Genomic DNA, 23,033 nt, shown 5'->3' with positions numbered 1-23,033 from the left:
GTCTTTTGAGTCACAAATATTACAATATTTGAATGAGACAGCTACTCAGATGTTCTAAATTAATTGATTCCCCTATATGCCAGGAAGCATGTGTTCTTTGGCTTTCACATCCATAATGATCTATAATATGGACATAAAACACAGAAGGCCTATCTGGTTTGATTATGAAATTCTCAGAAGGAGAACAACCAAACTGATGAATGTAATTATAAACACTTCTTGCATCCTCCCACTAATTTTATCCAAGAAAAAAATATAGTGGAACAGTCTGAAATTTTATTTAATGTTACTAGGACATTTTCCAGCAGAACTAGTTAGCATATTTCTGACTTCTTTCAATAAATAAGAAAAAACAAACAAACAAAACCACATAGATCTCTCAGTTCTGTGTATGTTGTTAACTGAAAACACAGAGAGCAGCCCAGAATTTGTCTTTGTTAATTCTAGGTTTACTTGGGACTGAATCTCAGTCTTGTCCTGCTTGGCTCTTACTTATCTGCTCCTGGTGCAGTCATTGGAGGCATCCTCTGAAGTTTGAGGACTGATTTTACTACCTGTACTCAGGTTGATTAATACCTTTTGAATTGCTACTTTTGGAAGAAAGCAGTGTTCAGATACAAGCAAGGCAGACAGAAGCTGAGTCTTATCTAATCTTTACAGCAATTAAAGTCTACTGAAAAGGGTAGTGGTAATATTCTTTTGTCCCTCAAACAGAGAGATACTGTGCATAACACCTGAGATAAGGGAAGAAAGGCTGCTGTGCCAGTGTTAATTCATTGTGAATAATACAAAAAGTGAGATGTTGACTGTGGCTGAGCACACAGAGGATCTATTCTATAGGAGACTGGATATGAAGTGTTTGCTTTAAAAATTCTCCAGCCTGTAAGCTACCCAATTAAAAGTTTGTTACAAACCAGGATGTTGATATAGATTCAGTATCTTCTTTACTGCCTCAGCTGCCTCAGAACAGCTAAAATAGTCTACTTTTTTCTCCTTTCCAAAACCAGATATGTAGCTGTTCTATTTTCTTCTATAAGTGGTACCACCTTTTCTCATTGGAAGAAAAATTAGTGTAGTGGACAAAGTAGGGATGATAAGGAAAGCTTTTTGGGTGGCTAAGTGAGAACAGGAAGAGAGCAGAAGAAATCAAGGAACATTAGAAAAGAGACCCAGAATGTGTATGGGATAGCATTTAACATACTGGAATTTGGAAACAAATAAACAAACTAAGTATGGCAAATCTTTAACAATATTAATGTTAAGTTCCAATAGGTTCTCAGGAGGTTTCTAGAGGAATCTCCATTTCAAAGCAAGGGCAGCTTTGAATAACTGAGGCTGTCCTACAAGGTTTCTCAGGGCTTATCCAGCTGGGCTCTTAAAACCTCCAAGAATGAAGCTGCACGATCTCACAGTTCCTGACAGTCGCCACAGTCAAAAGTTTTTCTTTATATCAGATCAGAACCTCTTCTTTCAACTCATGTCTGTTTTCTCTCATCCACCTACCATGGACCACTGTGAAAGGCTGGGGTTCAGCTTGGAAATCTTGAACTGCGAAGCTGCTGTTAGGTCCCCATGAAGTCTTCTCCTAAGTGAAGAAACTGAGTTCTCTCAGCCTGTCCTCATAGGGAATGAGCTCCAACCCATACCTGACAATCTTAGTGGCCATCCACTGGACTTGCTTCAGTTTATCAATGTCTTCCTTGTATTGGAGAACCAAAAACTGGACACAATAGTAGATGTGGTCTACTGAGTAGAGAGGGATAATCACTTCCTTTGAGGTACTAGCTCTGCTTCTGTACCTACATGCAACCAATGGTTTTTCTAACCCAGGGAACTCTGCTAGAAGTTGTGGCCAAATTATTTCTCCTTTTACAGTGTTGCAAAGGAGCTGTACAGTGTATTTGTGATAGATTATTTTCAGTTTCCAGTGACTAAATGTCATATCTGTGCCAGGTTACAGCAGTGACATAGTACAGTCATTGGTTAATAAATACACAGAAAACGAAGCTTGCTGTGAATTCAGCTAATGACTTGAATTACTATATTGATTTCATAATTACTGTATTTGTTTCCTCCATGCCATCAAAACTTTTTCTACAATTTTTCTGTTTTAAGCTTATTTGAATCCTACAAATATTTCAGATGTTTCAGTTTACGTATTATCCAACAAGAATCTGGAACAGCATCTGCCTCCTGCTTATAACAGTTTGTATTCACTATTTCCTTTCCTATCTTCTAGGCTCTGAGTTTTACTACATCAGAAACAGACACTTTGGACATTGGTCATCTAACTTCCTGGCTGTTTACACCAACCAGATAGAACAATGTGAATTTTCTAATAGGATCCTCAAAGCCCTAGAAAGCTTTGCAAATGGCCTTTTGTAGTATCTTACATCCTGTTAATAGATCTATGAATTATCATAATTTGTACCTGACTTGGATTTGGACATAGCAGAATGGCATGCCTAAGATTTCTATTTAGATTTGATATTAAGAGATTAAAAAAAAAAAAAACTGAGATGCTTTAGATGGCTATTTCATTTCATTTGGCCGTTACTGCCATCTAGTGATATAATTTACAGTCTTCAATACTTTCTATTTGGAAATTACATTACATCAGATGTATGTGGAAAGACACAACCATATTCTAAAATCTATGCTTCATTTATTTGCTAATGTAATGCCCTATGCTGGCATGCAGTTATGTGTATATTCAGTTTTGAAAGTTAATGTTTTTCTGCCTTCCCTATACGCATGCACTTAAAGACCCACATACTCGCCTAAGAATAAAACTGTTCAGAGCCATAGTAGTAGTTTATAATGTATTCAGCTCCTTCTCTTCTGGCAAATTTCCCTTGAAGAGGCCATATTATTTATGAATGCAGTCGTTGTTAGTAAATTGTTCACAATGATCTATATTAATATAAATTATTAAAATAATAGCAGTCAAGTAAAGGGAACCAATTTCTTCTTCTTTTCAGTGAACAGAAAGTGTCCCATCATTGTTTCAAAAGTAATAACTTCCCAGATCTCCTGTGTACCTAACATGAGACCATGAAGTGAGAAAACACCTCAGAGTGAAAACAGACTCCTAGGATATTACCGGAGGCTGAAGTTCAAATGAGGCACACAATCACGAGAGTAAATTGCCTATTAGAAACATCTATTATTTGTCTGTGATGTGATGTCTTTAAATTAGGATTAGACTACCTAAAGAATTTGCTAGAGCTCAAGTTGACAATTTAATTCATGTGAAAAGATAGGGTTTTATAAGCACCTGGTTTTAATGCCTAAGTAGCAAACTACTTAGTGATTTTCAGTATTATGTGCATTTATTTTTTTTTCTCAGTCAGATTATCTCAGTTCCTTGCATGGTTACCCAATTCACAGTGCTCCTGAGTTTAAATCAATTTATACATTGAACAGAAAGAGATACAAACCAAATAAAACAAAACCAATATCTAAGAATGTCAGACTTTACATAATCACATCAACCATAATTGAACAGCGCATGAAAAGCCTTTCACATAATTCTTCCATGGGACAGTTCAGACTTTGACCGTAGCTTATCACAAGTGCCTGGAACACAGACCAAGCACTGAGGGTTCAGTCACAGTGAGCTCTGTTAACATTTTCTTCACAGGTTGAACTTTATGTTTCTCCACGTACTGCTACAGGCCTCTAAGACACATTTTTATACTCATTTTGGTGTCTCTCCTTCATATCTCCCCTAGCTCTGTCACAGAAAAACCTTTCTACAAGTGTTGCTTCAGCTCAGCTGAACAAACTCTACGTGATCTGCTGCAAAGTCTGTGATATGGGGAGGTGAATAACAAGGCAACAGAATATATGGACTTTATTGAAGAACCTATTCTCATCAGCATCAATTTAGAGGAGTATTTAGCCTACATGCGTTAAGCATACGGTCTGTGGAATGTTGACGTTCTTTAAATTAAGTAATGCTTGGGTCCTTTATTCTAGCAGAAACTTGTATAATAAGCACCTTGACTATCACTATCATTGTGAGCTGACGAATATTTTGTTTGAATATTTCCAAATAGCAAATATCTTCCTGTATTTTCCAGTTCTCAATGTTAAAATGAACATATACATTTAATTCTGAGTTTGGACTTAATTCTCTGTACAAAATAAAATGTAATAATCTTGCACAAAGGTAATCCTATTGTCACATATAGAAGAAACTTCCGTTCCAGCTCATTTAGTGCTAATCAGCTCCAAAATCTCAGAGAGTTTCATTCTGAGATTTTCAGCTTTTCTGAGATAAATCTCAACGTAAAAACACAATCAGGAAAATGCACCTCTGATAATACTAACTATGCAAACTGGAAAGAAGAAAATGCGAGTTATACATTGTATTCTGTACAGTGGATGTCTATTGTCCCTGGAATCTCTACAGATTTAGATACTATTAATAAATATACACTCTACCATATTACAGTGAGATATTCAAAATACATATTTTCAGCCACTTGAGTAAAATGGAAGAAAATGCTGCTTCTGAAATCAGAGAAGTTTTGGCATTATTAATTAAATGCACAGATTATGCTGTTGAGCATATCTATGACTTCATCCATTCTCTCGATGATTGTCAAAGTAACTAAGTTGATGGACCACTAGCAAGTAAGTTACACTATTTTGTGAGCCACTGAGTTAAACGTCATATCTAAAGCAAGAGATGACTTCGGGGGATGGAAAAGTGGGCATTTGGAATTATCTTTTAAAGAAGCCATCTGCTAGTGTCAGAAATCAAAGCAAGGATAGAAAGTGGTAATCATGCTCATACTGAGAATTTTTATTGTCAAATACTGTAACCTGCCAGAACTAGGAAAGGGGATCAAACAGGTGCTTGCAAATCAGTGTGTTACTTAGAACTGGTCCAGCAAAAAGGAACATTCAGTATTTAAATATGAAATAAAATTACGATAGTAACTAAATTTTTTTTTTTAAATTAAAACAACTGTTAGGCTATTGAAAAAAAAAAAATAAAATAAAAATAGCAGCATGGGATTAAGTTAGACATAAGGTCCTGAACTGATCTACTAGTTTGTGTCTACCAAAAGGGGGGGATCTTGTTCCTCCTGTTTCTGACTACATATACTGTTCTTTCTCCTTTTCACATTCTGCTTGTTCTGGCTCTCCCACACATCATCCCCTGCGTTGAGTGAATTCAGCTTGTTGAATCAGAAGAAAGCTAAGCTAACAAAGAAAGAAGAGTTAATAGTTTGTCTATCCTTTAAAGACTTGAATCAATTTATCACACTATCAGTTAAGTGCTAGAGCTGGTGTGAGGGAAAAGGAGGCATCATGCAGCTAGGAAAAGCTCGGGAAGAATTTACCTGTTTTCAAAAGTGCAAACTGTTAAGTTACATCAGTCATGAAGTGTAACTTTATCCTCAAACTGTGCCTCCAAATCCTGCTTATTGCTGAGATTCAGCTCTACTTCCAACCCATCTATACAGCCTTGCTCCCCACTGGGTTAGTGTACTTAAAAAAAAAAAAAATCAAATGAGCCATATTGGAACTGACATAATTACAGGAACAGGAATGTTTAATCAAGGCATTTGGAGAAACTAGGCTAGTCTACAGAAATCACACTAGATAAGTTTGCCACTAAATGAGAGTTTCCCTCAAACACAGAAAATGTTCTAGTTTGGAAGTAATGCCCTCAAAAATAAAAGACAGGACAAATCATCCTGTTTTTTCATTTTGCTAAATACTTAGGAAGTTTTGAGCTGTCAGCGTTAGAGATGCAACTTGACTGTGCAGCTACAAAGTTCAGGACATGCAGCAATCGGCTGTTGTATTAGCCCACCAAAAACATCAGGTCTGCATCACCTATGACCATCTCTAGGTCAACTCACAATTAAGTCTCCTTCAAACTCTGTTGAAAATGGTTAGGCTAACTCAGGTGTGATCGTTGTGGTGGAACAATCTCAAGATGTATCCCTTTTCTCCTACAGATATAGCTCAGTGTTACAGCCCTATTGTGTAAAAAAGATCAACTAATACCACTCCCAAAGATCAGCTTTCCGGTGGAACAGGTGTAAGGAGGTCTCTAGATTCAGCTTCCTGCTCAAAGCAGGGTCAGCTTTGAGATCAGATTAAATTGTTTGGGGCTTTATCCATTTAGCTATTGAAAACCTCCAAGGACAGAGACTGTCCAAGTTCTTTGGGCAGCCTGATCCAAAGTTAGTGCAAATCTGTCCTGAAACAGGATGACTAAACTATTTCCTTTGCATGGTCAGACACTATTTGGCAGTAACAACACTGAAAGACTATGCTGAATTTTGGTGTAGAAAAGATCATAAAGTCTGATTCCTAGCAAAAGCAAAAATTAAATAAATTGAATAGTTAATATATATTCAGTAGAGAAGCCATGGGGGATACAAGAGAAAGTACCCCCTCATAAATACTCTGAAATACTGATCATGTCTTTCCTCATAGCCTGATTACCAAAAAAGCTTTTTTTTTTTTTCTGCTTACCTTTTTTTTTTCCCTCTGGCCTACTCGTTGGTGAGAGGTGAACTGAGAAATTCTGGACAGGTGCTAGTTCATACAACATCCACAAGGCAGTTTTCTCTTAAAATTCAGATGGCCATACATCTGAGTAAAACAAGGCTGAAAATAGCAGGTCTTAACTATTTAGTTCAGTAATGTCATTCGGCAGACTGCATCTGAAAAAAAAAAAAAAAAAGTAAAAAATTAGCTGGTAGAATCAAAATTAGTTTGATCTTAGAGCACTCAACTGAATTATGAAACAGCTACATTTGTATTTAACTATACACAAATGCTCCTTCTCAATATCAGAAATCAGGTTAAGGCCCAAATAAAAATCAAGACCAAGGCACTCAGAGAATGGTCAACCTATTTTTAAATAATTTCCCATCTAAATAACCATTTGAAAAGAGCAAATCATGACGATATATTATCGCCTTCTGTAATTGCCCATTTCACTCTCTTGGGCAGTGGTTAAGAGAAATTAATATTCAGAATTACCTCAATCTTTTCTGAATTCATAATTTCATTTTTATTACAAAATACTTTACATAAGACCACTGCCAGAAATAGACAATGGAATTTTAAATTATTTGAGTAGGATTAAATACTGAAATCTGTGTGCTTTCAAGGAAAAGTGATATACTGTGAAAAGGGCAAAAAATTATACTGAAAAGTTTGGAAGTAAATATTGATATTGGTTTACATTTCAAACTTTGCAGCCATCAGTGATCAACTGAAATGCATGTCTTATTTTTGCTCTAACTCAGCTGCAGAGGAGCTGCTTCAGCTTCAGTCATTTCAGAGCGATACAAAGTATCTTTATGGGGAGAAAATACTAGATAACAGGTAATTATCCAATTCCTAATAAATAGCTTAAAAAGAATCAATAATTAGAAGCTGAAAAAAGAGAAATGCAAATCAAGATCTTAAGGTGATAGATGGCAGCGGGGAGTGGGCCACATGGAAGAGGAATTACCAAGAAAAATAAGGGTCCCACCTTTTGATATTTCCGTCAAAATTAGGTAATCTTTTGAAAGACGAACTACGATAAAACTAAATTACTAGGCTCAACAGCGGAGGTGACTCGGTAAAATTTAACAGCCTGTTAAATGATCAACTCATATTAAACCTTCTAAGAAAGGCTTCTTGTCACCTGGAGTTACATTTGCAATGTTTTGCATCAAAACAAAATCATACTTTATAAATTTCAGAGCACCTTCTAATATAATTGTAACTGGGCGGGAGGGGAACGTAATTAAACCAGATCTTAACTCAGGGAAAAAAGCAGAATAATCCCAAGGGGGTTTTCTTTTCTAAGGCTTAACATCCTGAGAGGGAGTTCATTATAACAAGAAGATTCAAATAATTTCACTACATTGTCTGATAAGATGCGTTGTCTGGATATAAATTGGAAAGTGAAAATGTTGATGTTCCCATTCATAAGACAGTAATTCTGGTCATTTTTATGTTATCCTGCATTTCACTTTTGTATTTCTGAGTCTGATTTGAGAAGTGGTATGCAATAGTTTGGGAGCAAGAGAATATCATAAATGGCTTTTGAGATTACTTATAGATTCCTTATCTAACAAGCCCCTTCTGCAAAAAAAAGGATAACTTTTCACCACAAAAAAATGTCAGTGTTATCAAAGCTCTGGTTTGAATACATCTTGACGAGCTTCAAATCCTTATTTTTACTGAATTATTTTTAAAGATATGTAGATACTGAAAAAGCAATTTCATTTTCTGTGAACAAACCTTTTCAAAATAAATTCAGTGAAGACTCAGGCAAAAAAACAATTAAGGAAGGTACAAAGTATCGAAAGGTCTTTAAACCCTGCACAGTGAAACTGACTGGAAAAAATAATCTATTTAGGAAAACATTTTTAATAGTTACTCTGCCTTAATTTTTTTAGTCAAAACGATGTTAGATATTTTCATGATGTGTTTATGACACACACAGATCACCCAGCATACTTCAGAATTAGGCATAAAGAGTTAAGATGTGAAACAGCTTTTAAGGAGTGAATGCTTACTGCACAAAAAGGAAATATTTTTCTTTTTGCTGTTTATCAGTCTCTCTCTCTAAAAAAAAAGGTTGGAGCAGATGGCACAGAGGCTTCTTAGAGATATTCTCAGCCACAGATACAGCCATACATGGATTACATTTGTTCAGAAACTGAAATAGTTTGCCTCTTTCTCTGCTTTAGGAGCTCACAACTCTGCTATGAAGGGGAAGAAGTCTGTCACAATACAACTAATGACAGAAGAATAGACCACTGTGCAATCCTGCACTGGATGAATCTTTTGCGACAGATGAGCCACTACCCAGTACTACTTATGGGAATCCCTCAAAGCAAAAGAAATAAATGTCTGTCTGTATAACTAAGAAAATGTCAGAAGCATGAAAGACATTAAAACCAGATCTGAACAAATCAATGTGGACATATGTAGTGAAATCCTGGCCTAGTTATATATATTTTAAAATATATATCCTTTACTTCAATACAGCCATGACTTTTTCCTGATGTCCACCCATTTCTATCTGTCCTTAGTATATAACAACTTTCTTTCACATATCCTATATAAAGTGATCAAATTTATGCACATATGAAGCCAGTTTTCTGTCATGCCAAAAGGGCAAATCATCATATCACTCTCTCATTAAAAGTGAGGAAAATTTTTACATGGGAGTATCTTTTTCTCTAATTCTTCAGCAGGCCAAGACTGAATCCTGAATGCCTAAGCAAGTAAATTTTGGACCTTATGCCACTGCAGTTGTCACACTGATACAAAGGCACAGAATATAAGTCTAAAAGCTTCAAAAAAGATAAAATCCTTCCAAAATGCATTTATTCTCACATAGTTATTAATGATAATTCTTCTTCAACTTCACATCTCAGTCCCCTTCACAGTGATATAAAGTAAATTCTAGCTAATCTAATATTCCCCTGGCTAAATATAAGATCTAGTTATTTTCACTTGTTCTTTATATTGTACTTTTCTCTCTTTCTATTTGCACACTCTTTACAATGATGTCTGTGTTTCATTAAGTGCTGGAATGCACCAGGAGAAATTTCTTTTTCATCAGAATGGCAAAACTGTTCACCATCATCAAATTGTGACGTATCAGTTTTCAGACTTCAGTCTTTCAAGCAAGTTCTGTGTCCCATGCAGCAGAGAAAAATATCACATTGTAATTAATTATTATTTTCTTTAAAGGCTCCTCAAGGAAAAGAAATCAACTACAAGCAATTGATTAAATCACAGATCTACAGAAAGAACATGGTTTTAGTGCAATACAATACAGCAGTTTCTCTATATGGCTTCTGCAAGCTATAAACACTTAATATTTTTAATAACTTCAATTTAAACAAAAAGGTTGACTTTTAAGAATAATATTGTTCCAGAATAGAAGAAAATACATTTGACTTTTTTCTACACATAGTATATGCTAATAAGCTGAACACGATATTTAAATGGCTCTGAAACTGTCACAGAATAAACACAATTACACAAAACACATAGTCATTCTGCTGAATATCTGCTACAGGGCCAAAGTAGTTCCTACAGGGTTGAACAAAGAGCCTCTTTTATCATAGTGAGTGAGCTTCTGAGTTAAGGTTCTCAGAAGTCACTAGGAACATAAGTGTTTCATTTCCAGAAGTACCAAATTCCATGCTCCTGAAAATCAGATCTCATTAAAAAAATTCTGCACCAAGACTGTTTAAAAAATGGGACCTCTTGGAGGCAGCTGCAGAGGAGACATTCAAAATTACTAGCAACTTCTTAGTACTTTGGCCTTGGTTGTTTATTAATATGTTGGTTTGGTTGTAGGTCCCAAAAATGTTTGCCTCTAATTAGGTTACAGATTGCAACCTTGTAGGATCCTACTGTCTGCTACATTTACAGTTATGTTATTAACGACTTGCTGAAAGAACGTAAATTCAGTATAAACATACTCAGTTCCTAATGGAAGAACTCTGTATGGTGAGAAAGGCTGAAAATTTAATATTTTTATTTAACTTTTTTTATCAAGTGTAGATTTCCCCTCTTACTGAATACATTGCTGTTAGCAATGATCCTGGAATTGTCTGTTCTACACCAAACTTGGGGGGAGAGGTACCCCAAAAAATAAGCTGAAATATAAAAGAAAGCAGATAGCACCTCTATTTCTAAATACAAAAGAACAAGCTTTAACATTCAATAGCAAAGGAGTTGGTTCAGCAGTCTTAAAGAAGCACACCTGAAGGATGCTGTTCCATGAGTTTGATATGCTCTAAATTTTCATTTCAAAACAGGTTGTGTCGTTCAGGAGATTAAACTGGCAAAACCAAATACCTCTCATGAAAGGTTTTTCTGTTCTTCATCAACATTCGAGAGAATAAAGCTGCTGCTAAGCTGGGCAAGTACTCCATTTCTTTTTCTGATACAAAAGGTAACTTTCAAAGTAAGTACTTTCAAAATATTTATTGTGTCTAAAGACAGAAACTTCGGGAGAAAATTATTTTTTTTTTCTTCACAGTTCAAAGTACTCTGTGTTATCTTGTCTCCAGGTACATTTATACTTGCACTTCCTACCACGAAGGTGGAAATTTTTGTACATTTGTTATAAACTGGCTGACATGGCTAACATAAACAGTTATTTCCATTCTTCACACAAATTAGCAGGCTGATTTCACCCTAATGTTTACCTCAATAATTTACCTCAAACGACTAAACTTTAGGGAAAGTATGGATAATGAAATCTATTCAAGAATACTGTGCATTAGTTACTGTGAGATAACCAACAGATGATAAGAATATTAGTTGAATGACCCAATTTAGCTAGTACTTGTCAAAATTCTCTATTCTCAAAGCAGAAATGCAATGCTTCATGGCATATTTTAGTTTTGGTTTTAGTTTAAAAATTATCCCATAAGACTATATATCAATTATCTCATAACCATATTTAAACTAAGATATCAAATCATATAAGGAAGGCACCAAAATTATACCCCAGAGCACACTATTTCTGAAGGAACAGAAGTTTTTTAAAAAATAATAAATAAAGATGTTCTTAAAAATAGAGTAGAAGACTGTTTATCACAACCACCAAATATTAGCAAGGAGTCTACAGCAAATATGTTCAAGTTAGTATGCCCTACTGACCTAAACATTAGATCAACAAAATCTCATGTCCTGAATTATAAACTCTAATCACGAAATATGGAATGTGTGGTTGATGGTTTTTCAGCAGGTTGCTACAAGTAGAAAAAAGATCCTCAAATATACCAAACAGGTCTGAATTTTAGTCTTACTTCACCTAATTATTTAATCTTGGGGACTATCTGAAACTGAGCCTGAGGCAGGAGCAGGAATTTCTAGTTTAACTAAGAATGGGAAGCTTCATTTTTGACATGTTCATATTAGAGAACTGAATCAAACTTCATTTTAAAGGAGAGGGGTGAACAATAATAATTGAACAAGTCCTTTCATCAGGCTACAGAAAATGAGATGATGCGGTATTTGCACCAGAAATCTTAGCAAAAATAGGTCTGTTGTAACATTACTTGGAAAAAGAAGTAAATAAAATGTAACTGCCTGTAATCAGTTAAGAACTGTTGACCTCTTCATATCCATAACTTTAACATTGTGTCATACTGTTTTCACAAGAATGCTCTCCAAACAGTTTTCAAGGTTAACTTTGCTGTTACTCCCTCTGGCAGGGCAAGAAGATAATTCTGTCTCCTCGCTAATTTCTTTCCCAGCTTATTTGATATCAGTAACTTGTAACAATGCTAAATGAAGTTTTCCTCTTTTGTCAAGGCCACTGTTTGGTCTGTCTGTTATATTTCTAAAGCTAATATTGATACTTCAAAGGATGTAGAAAAAAACAGGATGCTTCTTGTTAGTGAGATTGCTGAGAATGTTCTATACCTTCAGTGACAACATTGTAGGGCAAACTGCTGCATTTTTCCATTTCAATTTCAGAGTAATTAAAATTGAAGAGGATTTGTTTTAACCTGATCAAAAGTATTTGCCCCTGTGGCAAATTAAAAAAATCTGTTAGTGACTAGTTACAATGTCAGACACTGAGATATGCTGTATAAACCTTAAAGTTTTACCTTTCAAGTCATAACCACAAAAAAGTGTCCCATTCCTTATATTACTCACATTAGTAATTCTACTGAAATAAGACTATGTAATTTCTTTTTAATTTAGGGGTTGTGATGCTTTTTGACACAGCCAGCTTAGTTGTTGAAAAAATAAACAGATCCAAACTTAAACTGAGGACCAGATGCAACAACATTTCAGAAATCCCTTTTACTGATGCACATCTTTCAAGTTTGAACAAACTCCCATACACTGAAGTATGAACTTTTGTTCAAGGTACAGAACAAAAGCTTTTCAGCTTGCTGCTGTAAACCAATATAATTGGAACCCACAAGTCTTTACTCATTTTCACTAGCTGAGGATCTAGTTTACAGGAAGGTGTATTACTTTACATTTGAGGCTAACAGATCGTACAGATGCACTACCAGCATTTCCTAATTACTCAGGAAAATACTTGAAGTACTCAAAATCTTGTAAGCCAATCCACATATTTACAGGTGAAATAAACCCTCACATTTTATTAACATGTATGTATTTTTCCACACACATTTGAAATGCATTCTTTTTCAAAAATATTTTCCAATGACAATAATAATGTGTAACCTATGTGGAACTATTGCATTACCTGTAATTTATTTGCCTGAGTTCTTATTAGAGTGTAGCTGATCCACACTTGCTAATGTTTTATATAAACAAAAGACCTTCAGTTGGTAGACTGACATAAGGCTACAAGTACGATAACGAAATAAAATAACAGACAGAACCCAGTCTGTGGGGATTGCACACAGCTAACAGTTACACCATCCTGGGACAAGACACAGAAAAATTTTTCTGGCTATTTATACTTTGAAGATGTGGTTCTGCAGTCAGGCCAGATGATCTTGCTTTTACTAAAATGAGGAGTCCTTATTTCCTCTTCTTTTTCCTACACCTCGCTAATCTGGCTGAAAGCTACTTTTTGTTGAATTAATCTTTCATTGAAAACTAACTGGTCAGTTGAGCTGGGTTATGTAGAGGTACACCAAAAGCCAGAGACAGCACAGAATAAGCAGCAGGAGCATGTGGCTGGGATTTAGAGAGAAAGCAGAGGTAGCAGTGTACTGTTAATTTTGTCTCAGCTGATATCAAGAAAATCTTAAGAAGGATTTCTAGTTGAACCAATTAAGGATTTGCTTCCACCAATATCTTCCTCTAGATTTCCACAAACGTGAATAATGAGGTTTACATTTGAACATGCTAAATTCCCCAGTATTACACTGAATTCATTAGTACTTCAACTAGTGTACTAATGAAGCACAATAAATGAAGACAGCAAAGTCACCTGCAAACAAAGACAAATTGAGAAGAATTTTTAAAACTGTTCACACATGCTTCTTTTTAATGAAACACAAGGTGCCAATGGTTCAAAATCTTCTGTCAATGCTCAACTTTAAACATTTTTTTTTCCTTGATGTCATTGAGTCTGCAGGGACTTAAAATGAAAATCAGTGTAAGAGTATGCCTACATTGCTGAACTAATTTGAGTGAATCACTCAGGTCATACAGAAAGACATACTCAGACATGAGAAACTAGTAATGCAAAGCCAATTTGTAGAGCACTCATTCCACTGAACATATTTTGTAAAGATACTGAGGCTTGCGGCAGCTTATCATCCCAGTCATAATATCACAATCAGCTTGACTGTCTTTTCCGGGGAACAGTAGAATGAGTTGTTTGTCCTACTGAGGGCACAGAGAATTGTCAGATACCAAGCTGGTTAGCCTGTTTCTCACCAATACTCTGGGGAAGATACCTGCATGCAAAAGCATCTTGCAACCTAGACGGATTACTTAACACAAAAATAATGGAGCAGCACATTTTAATGTAGAGATACCACTTGTGAGGGAAAAGCCAGCATCAACACTTTAGTAACAGTTCAAATTTAGCCTGCCCTAAAGTGCAGAATTGAAATAAATTATTTTTATTTGCCCTTTAAGAAAGCTGGACAGGTACCCTATTAGCTCAGAGCAATCTGCAGTTTAAGACAGGTCTGTAACACCTGTGTGAGAAGTACAGCTGTCTGTGTTCAAGTTCTACCAATAGATCACCCATACAAACATACAGCTAAGCAGGAGTTAACAGTACTAGGAAGAAAAAAAAAAAAAAAAAAGACACACTTTCAGGGAAAAAAAAATCCCAAATAAAATATTTAAAAGAACTAGAGCCTTTCTTCCTTAAAAAGAGCAGTATGGAGCAATTGAGGGGTAGAAAAACATTTATTCGGGTATTTTTGAAAAATGCTTATTTTGGTTAACATATATCAAGAGGAATTATAAAATAATCAGATGGGAAACTTTAGTTTAAAAAAAAAATCAAATAATTCTATTAGTTGCACTAAATTTATAATGCATCTGTACTAGTTAAGCTGGGTTTCGGCTTTGATTTGTATAATACTGGTACTTCATATATTATTCAAGCAAGAAGGAAAAAAAAAAAAAATGAAGATTTTGAGGCTCCTCAAAAGTCCAGTGTTTTCACTAGGAATCTTTCACTGACTTCAGACAACACTGAATCAGATCTCTGAATATGAGCTTATCCTAGCTTAGTTTCATAAGCTGTTTCCTGCAGTTTGCATACAATCAACTTTGTTCATCCTACTTGGCCCAGAAAAAAGGTTTTGAAGGCCAACTACTGTATCTTGCATTCTTTTAGCGGTTAAGATGCTTGCCAGCTTCATTCTTTCAGACACAAAATATGCGAGGTTTTTTTCCATCATCTTTGACTATTACCATTCATGTCTGCATCATATTTTTTATATTTGTGCTTTAACTATCTGGGAACAGTTCATGTGTTTCATTTAAAAAGTGATTTAGTAAAAATAATATTTTTTTAAAAAATAATAATAATAATAGAATAATGTATCTTGTTACACAATTAGAACATTTGCAAACAAGAATGCTCTTTCTCTTTTGCTTATATAAATGGATTTTATGCAAATGAACATTTTTTGCAAAGATCACTCACCACCGGCTTTTATGCATTCAGAGTATTTTCCTGAAATGAACCTGCACAAGTCCTACTTTTAGCTAAACATCTAAGACTTCAGGTACTGAACAGTGAAATAATTTACATTCATTTTTTAAAACTGAACCTGGTCAGAACATTACTATTCAAAGCTTCCAAAGAAGCCTAACAGCATATAAATATTATGTATAACTTCAGCATTTTTAGTTATGTTTTCCATTATAAAATTTATCTCAAATACTACAAACAATAGTAATTTAATTACATGTTCGTCCAGGTAAGTATGCTGTGTTACAGAATACATTAAAAGCTTGAAGCCTAACTGGGTCACAATTTAGATTCAGCAGGTTTGTCTGTAAAGCCCTTGGCAGCTCCCCTGATCACCTGTTAAGACATTGTGTCTTCATTTTTGTTCAGCAAAACACACAGGGCAATGTAGGGCTATAGTTTCATTGAAAGAAGTTCATCGTAAGAGAGAAAGACCCTGAATGGATTCTATTAAGCACATTACAGAACAAAAACATTGAATTCTTGCTCCATACAGCTAAGTCTAAAACAGAGACAGGGAGCAGGTGAAAACAGTGAGACAATTACTCTCACAAATGGGTGCTCACAAATTAGTAAGCACACAGGGCAACATACTAAGCAGCATTAAAATAGTACCTAATGTTTAAGAAGGAAATCAAAATATTGATTACTGCAATAAAAATAAGTTATCTCATGCCTACATCACGAAGTCCTTATATATTACTCCTAAAAAAAAATCCCAATTTAGGCCACTATAACCCAAAGCACTTTTAGACTATAGCAGCAACAATTCTTCAGAATGCTTTTGAAGCTATCTTCAGAATGAGCATTTTAGTTGCACTCATTTGTAGCTGCTTAGCATAAAGACAGAAACAAACGGACATCACACATACATACCTATACAAAAATACATGCACCAACCCTAGGTTTATCAAGAATGTCAAATTCATTGTGGATATAAACATCCTTACATGTCAGCTGTCTGAAATGGTACCTATGATCATCATGTTGCTAATCAGAAAAGGTCCACTGGACCAAGAAAATAAACTTTTTTTTAAAGTATGAAACTTAAGACAAAGAAGAAAACACGTATTCAAGTGTATCTGTGTGCATGTTCAGTTGTGAAAGCCACCACCATAGGCTGGCGGATCTCATTCTAGTTAGCATTTATCTTAAGCCTGTATTTAGATTATAAAGAATAATTCACATTTAAAAAAAAAAAAAAAAAAAAAAAAAAAAAAAAAAAAAACAACCAAACCAACAAAACACCAAACACATATACAGGGTTTCATTTCCGATCTTTCTTCTTTTGGACATTAGACAGAATGTGCAATTATGAACATTCCAGTTGTAATTCAGGTGCTACAGTAGCAGGTCTAACAAATACCATTTCTACATTTTAAATGTATAGAAAACTAATTAGAAAAGGCCCAGCCCTGACATACCACAATTTTTTTGAGAAATACTATTCTAAAAATTTGGGCTTAGTTTGATCATAAGTAGTATCTTGAGCTAATCACTCAATCTGCTATTACATCTTCAACTTCTAAAAACTATGCTTCCAGCCTAATCATACTTCTCCAAGCTGCCATACAAGTCCAGTGAACTCCATGCCAGGCTCTTTTGTTTCAAAGCTACAGTTCAAAAATTATAAATCATGTGGCTAACAGAAGATAAATCTAGGGCTTTTTCCCATGTCTGTGTGTTACAGACCAGTTAGCTTTCCCTTCTGGCTATGTCTACTCTGTAACAATCATCCATGGAAGGACAGGTTACAAGTGTTTGGTTTAGATGAGCAACCTAGAACAGCTTTTAACATTAGAAAGGTGCTGTTCAAACAGAACACTCAATGATTGGCAGCTAAATATGATTAAGAATGTTCTTTACTTAGACCATTAGATTTTAAAGAACAGTTTAAAAATGTCAAACTCTCCCTCTTCCCCAAGGCAACGATCAAGAACTTAATAATGCCAAGAACACAGGGATGGCTTTTTTCAGATTCATTAGCCTTGATACACACACACACACACATATATATATTTATATTCCATAACCATAAGAACACCAAGCATTCTTTTAAAACATGACTTCTAGTGATTAAAGTGAATTGTTAGTTCCATTTGTAAAACAGCAAAAATGCACCACATAGTACTACTGCGGTTTGAACGGAAAAAGCGCATAGCTATATCCAAGCTATTGCTCAGTCAGTGTAGGAGTCAATTTGAACATTTTTGCTCAACATGCACACACTGAAGCTTAAGGGAGGTTGATCACTGACTTTTATGTGAGTACTCTCAGCCCCACAATCACACACCTTTGGAGCTGTATAAGAATAGAGAAATGAGTCTGCCAACCATTTGAACTAGCCAGCATTGCCCCACATGTACTGCCATCCAGGTTCATTGCTAAATATAATAAAACAGCAAGGTTCACAGACCAACCAAGTGATCACTGTTTTCCCTCCTCTGCCATTATTTACAGCATTAAACTATTCAAAAGATAATATTAGCATAATCATAATCCTGTCACTTTGAGGACAGTAAGTTAGTGAATCATCTCTTCATAACAGATAACTGATGTTTTCTTGTAGGTTTGGAAGGCTGGTTTTGGGGGTTGTAGGTCTTGTGGGGGAAAGGCTAGTGGGGGTTTTGCAGTTTTTTTATTGGGTTTTTTTAATTGGTTTGGAGTTGGGGGGTGAGACAGTGGTTGGGTTTTTGCTGTTTTGGTGGGGGGGTTGTTTGTTTGTTTTTAAGAAACTTTGATTTCTCCCTCCTGATCAAGTTTCAATATTTGGGCTTTGTAGGGGAACTGAATACTGGCAGGACAGAATTCACATACATGGAATGCATAAGCCAAATGTCCTATTATGTCCTGGAATATAGAACTCTTCCTATCAGTTGCTCAGTGTAACAGCAGATCTCTGCAAGATATCTTCTGACTACCTAATGCCATGTATCTTACCATTTTACTTAAAAATCAGCATGAAGGAAATTTTCCTAAGATGCTTTCTTCAGCCCTCTCTTGCATGTTCCACTGAGAGTTATGTTGCAAATAGAAACTCGTGCCAACCCTTAGCTATCACAAGGCATTGTACCTCCAAATATTCACATTAGAAGTTATGAATGGTCATAATAATACAGTACTTCCTTATTTTAGGGGGCTATAAACAGCAACTTAAAGCCAAATACCCTTGTATCCCTGCAGGCAGACTTGATCAACATAAAATTTTTTATTGAAAAAAAAAAAAGTAGATTCAGCAATATAAAATAAAATTCTGTAACCAGCACCCCCCACAACTTTGAATTTTCTTTCTTCTTAGGGGTGTCATGTGGTGTTTAAAGTGAGACTTTTTCCAATACACTAAGGTGTATTGGAACCTCTCTCCCACAAGTTACATACTTTAACTTTGTCAGGCCTGAATGAGTCAGGCAGTTGGACTAGATGATTACTCTAGGACCCTTCCAACTGAAATAGTCTATTCTATTCTAAATTTATCACAATGCAGAAACATCGAAAAATTGAAATTCTATACAAAGTATGTGTCATAATAAAAAAAAAAAAGTTGCCAGCAACTTGAGGTCACAAATAAGTTATTGTAAAAACACACACAACTGCCCACAAATGAAGAAAAAAAATCCCTTTTGCACGCTTTAAGACACCACCTGGGAGCTCTCGTGTAAGCTGATGAAAAATTTGTTCCAGAGCTTGACAAACACTACGATCTCCCTTTTGAAAATACAAGACAGTTGGGATTTCTAGTCCCACTAATTCTAACTGCTCAGAGGGGGTTGAACCAATAAATATCCTCTAAGATATGTAGGTGTTTCATAATTCAATTTACTGTTTCTTTACTTTTTTGGTTGGTGTTTGTTTGGTTTTGTTTCAAACAACCATTGTTGGCCATGATCCACAGATCTACACATATGCATGAAGTTTGCATGGATCTTTTTATAGGAAAAGGTTGTTAAATATAAACAGTTATGATACCAAACTACACGTACAATGTATACAATATTGGAGACAACAATCCTTGTATGCATTAAAATTTCAGGCTACTTATTTTACACTAGCTACCAACTCTATGTGACTTTCAGAGGAATGCCTGAATTTAATACATTTAGGAAAACGTGCCTCAAGGTTTAAAGGGATCAGATCACCTCTGTATTTAACAAAGGCAAAAGATCGACTAATGTGTTCATTATTTTTTCTAAAATTTCAAAGTTGCCTGCTCATTTTATATTTCTGAATAAAACACATAATAAAGGTTTAATTCTGCAATCCAAATCAAAACCTGTTTTGATTGTGTTATTAAGAGAGACTGATAAATTATAAATCAGCTGTACCAGGTATTTTTCCAACCCACAAATAAGTAATATCAATTATAAACCACAAAAATCAAGAAACTGTTCCTTCACACACAAGGGAGAAATCTTATTACTCTCAGTGAGAACACTTATCTGAATAGCCACTTCTGTTCATAAAGATGGAAGCCTCAGACTCCACTCCGGATTTCATTACAGTCTTCTGTGGACATAACCCTTAGCTAAAGCTTCACACACCATCTAATGTCAAAAACCAACATTCTCAAGTCTAACAATGCCTTCACCCTGCTTTAGATGGTCTATCTAGCACTCAGGCCTAGTGAGTGCTTATATTTCAGCTGCTAATCCAGCAATTTAGTGTTCAGTCCCCTAGGAAAAAAACTCAGGAGTGTCCAAACTTATGAATAAACAACAGTATGTAACAATTAGTATTGTGGCTACTTGTGACACTGTAGTTCTCAGAGTTAATTTGAACCAACTCCAAACAATTTTAGCTGATTAATCCGGACTTCTAATATATAAAATAGATCATCTTTACACAGGAGATCAAGTGTTATATAGCATAATAAGGGTCCTAAAAGAAAGACAGCAACTTGAAAGCAAATGGTTAAAGAATTTGTTAGCAAATAGGATTAAATATGGTGAAAGATATTCCCAGCCTTGGCATCCATCAGGGAGCCTCACGGGTGCCTGGATAAGCAGAGGAAAGCCTTGTACACAGACCTTGATATCTCCCCAGTAAAGTCGTATTTGCAGCGAAGGACATTGATAGAGATTCTTTAAAAAAAGTGTGCTGGGGAAAGGGGGGGTTAGACAGAAAACACAGCACAGGCTTTGAGAACAAGAAGTCCTCTCCCAGATTTACATTGTCCAAACACCATTGACGTACGTGAGAGAAAACACAGATGATAAATTCTCATTCTCAGCGCACATTTCAAGCCATCACTTTAATTATTCCTATCAGTCCTGTTGTCCGTTGCACTCCCATTTCTACCTCCCCCAACTTTCCATGTTTTCAGCAGTTTTACAAAGCAGCGTGTTTTGTGCACCCAATCTGCAGGTGCAGCAAAGACCTTGGCAAGGGGCAAACCGATTATCACTTATGAAAACAGATACACTGTATTGTTCATACTTCTCCAAGGTCTTCAGCAAAGCATAAATTCTCATGAAAATTAAGGTTTTGCAGTTCAAGCATCAGACAGCTAACCAGGTAAGTCTTTCTGTTGTTTGTAGAGATGATTTTAGAGTATTTTGTAACTTATAAACTTTCTTTCTCTTCCTCTCTTAGCATTTGTTTGGAAATTCAAACAGGCATTTTCACAGCTCTTAAATAAAAAAAGCTTCAAATGCTGTGCAGTAGTGCAATATACTGAAAACAGGATATTGTTATTGAGTTGTAATTCATTTTCAGGTCAATTCTACAGAGATGGCTCTTCAGGATTTCTAAGAACTCTACTTCTTTTTCCACATATTTCAAAAAATGAGATTGCACTGATGAATTTTAACATCCTAAATACTGTTAAGTCTCTGCTGAATCCTAAGCATTAATGTTCATTGTCTCATACTTGAATCTCTGTTCTAGCCTGCACTAGTTTTTAACAGCCTTATAGTTCAAAAGAAAAAGTGCTGGGTAAAGAATATGATTTATTTTTATTCTCTTTAATCTATACATTTATATTCCAGTTTTACTACTGCCACAAGCGGAGTGGATCTTGATCTGACTCGTTGTTCCTTTTTCCTATGCATATACTTCTTTGAGAATTTGATCTAAAGAGGCATAGGGCATGGGAAAATGGGGCGACTGAGGTACTTCACCATTTATTTCAAACAGCATTGCCAAGATGACTGTGGAAGTGTATGAAGAAAACAGCCGTATGAAGAAATGAAAGGTTAATTTGTGAAACTCTCACTTAACCATCAAAAACTGCATAAAAATATACTGGTGTTATTTATGCTGATATAATGGTTGTATGTTGGTTTCATACTAAAAACCCAATTTATCACAAGAACAATATTTTAAGCATTTATCCAGATACAGTATTTAATACATTGCTTGTTTTAATGTTCAATCTAAAATACATGCATTGCTAAAAAGGTACTTCTGTAGTCCTTATTCCCATAAACCTCCAATTGAAAAATAATGGGAATGTCATCACACAAACTGCAAAAGTGGAACTCTTTGGACCTGTCTCACAGTTGCTGGGATTCAGTCTTCACCGAATTCGGTTAGTGCTGACTCGGGTGTGTAAGGCCCAGTCACGCAAATGTTACCCAAACGGGCTGTCTTCAAGGTACTATTTATTCTTAGGGCTTGATCCTTTAACATCCTAAGTACCTTTTACCTGATGCCTGCATGTATGGAACTAGAAATTCCTCTCTTGTAAAAATCAGACAGTTAATAATAAATCAAATAATAAACATGCTAATTTTTTTTTTCTTCTTTCACCCACAGGTGTCTCGGAAGCGTAGCAGTTATCCTGGATTTTGTCATTCAGTAGAAAAATGGTCATGAAATACATTTGTAACGTTTCTGTCCAATTAATTTTACTCTAAATAGCAATGTATCACATCAGTTCTGGGGGGAAAAAATACTGTTTTTAAACTATGTACCTGTACATGCCGCATGTCAAATAAAAATCTAATGTTTCAGTCACAGATCAAAAGTTTGAGTTACGCTGCATCACAAATTCTAACAAGCCTTGTAAAGCTATGCACTTAGTAAAAGCAAAACTAGGTGCATTACAAGTTCTTTTACTCAGTGGTTATTATGCTACACTATTCAAGCCTAAATGAATATTTTAGAAGATACTGTTTCATTTATCTGTAACATAACAGTGTCAGAGGACTATTCTATTTACACACCACTTTTTTCCTTAAATTAAAAGTCAATAAAAACTTACACCCACAGCTAGCATCTTTATTCACTGATTTCATATCAAAGCTTCTGGTAAATGGAAGTAAATAAAAAATACGTTATTTAACTGACTTGTGAGAGAATGAAAAAAAATTTTGAATCTAAGAAATATTAAATCCAGTAACTATCATTAAAATCAAGAGGAACCTCCAGA

The 23,033-nt window shown here is 35.3% G+C and overlaps 2 long non-coding RNA genes across 2 annotated transcripts in view; one reads left to right on the top strand and one right to left on the bottom strand.

Moving 5' to 3' along the window:
• LOC110362227 (uncharacterized) overlaps positions 1 to 23,033 on the bottom strand; it is a 63,867-nt gene that overhangs the window by 27,660 nt on the left and 13,174 nt on the right. Inside the window, exon 2 of the long non-coding RNA XR_010473475.1 lies at positions 6,505 to 6,695. This is a non-coding gene — a long non-coding RNA (uncharacterized LOC110362227). The remainder of the gene's footprint in view (positions 1 to 6,504; positions 6,696 to 23,033) is intronic.
• Positions 20,974 to 22,628, top strand: LOC110362226 (uncharacterized). The gene is made up of 2 exons (XR_002419413.2): positions 20,974 to 21,175; positions 22,418 to 22,628. It is a non-coding gene; the product is annotated as an uncharacterized LOC110362226 (long non-coding RNA).

This window comes from Columba livia, chromosome 6 (genome assembly GCF_036013475.1).
Source record: "Columba livia isolate bColLiv1 breed racing homer chromosome 6, bColLiv1.pat.W.v2, whole genome shotgun sequence".
NCBI classification, from domain to species: domain Eukaryota; kingdom Metazoa; phylum Chordata; class Aves; order Columbiformes; family Columbidae; genus Columba; species Columba livia.
Note: the sequence above shows the minus strand (reverse complement) of the source record. Positions and strands in the feature narration are given on the sequence as shown.